Source organism: Bison bison, unplaced genomic scaffold (genome assembly GCF_000754665.1).
Source record: "Bison bison bison isolate TAMUID 2011002044 unplaced genomic scaffold, Bison_UMD1.0 scf7180017864497, whole genome shotgun sequence".
Classification (NCBI taxonomy): domain Eukaryota; kingdom Metazoa; phylum Chordata; class Mammalia; order Artiodactyla; family Bovidae; genus Bison; species Bison bison.
In genome coordinates, this window is record NW_011495056.1 from 1803787 (window position 1) to 1804266 (window position 480).

Sequence of the window (480 nt, forward strand, 5' to 3'; positions counted from 1 at the left end):
CCCAGGGACGGCAGAGCCTGGTGGGCTGCTGTCTATGGGGTCGCACAGAGTTGGACACGACTGAAGCGACTTAGCAGCAGCAGCAGCAGCAGTGTGGAACTTAGTTCTGGGTGTTGGTCATGCTTAATCAATTTAAAAATTCAAAGGAGCTAAATTGTTCCAGCACTGTCAGACCTTCCTACAAACAGTTACACTGACCAACTGTGGATTAAGCAAAATCTATCCTGATTTTAGTTGCTGATTCCAAAATGGTTCCTGGTGAATATCCTGCTTTCAGATCTTAAAATGCCTGATGGTCTCTCCATGCTTCTGTCAACTAGAAGCTGACTGCTTGCCATGGGTTCATGCCAGCTGCCTCCAGGAGGATTAAGTCATGTGTTGCTGCTGCTGCTGACCCACAACCCCCTGGAAGGGGATCAAGGTGGTGAGTTGAAACGAAGCACTCTGTGCTTCGGGAAAACTGGCAGGACAGGTCTTCAG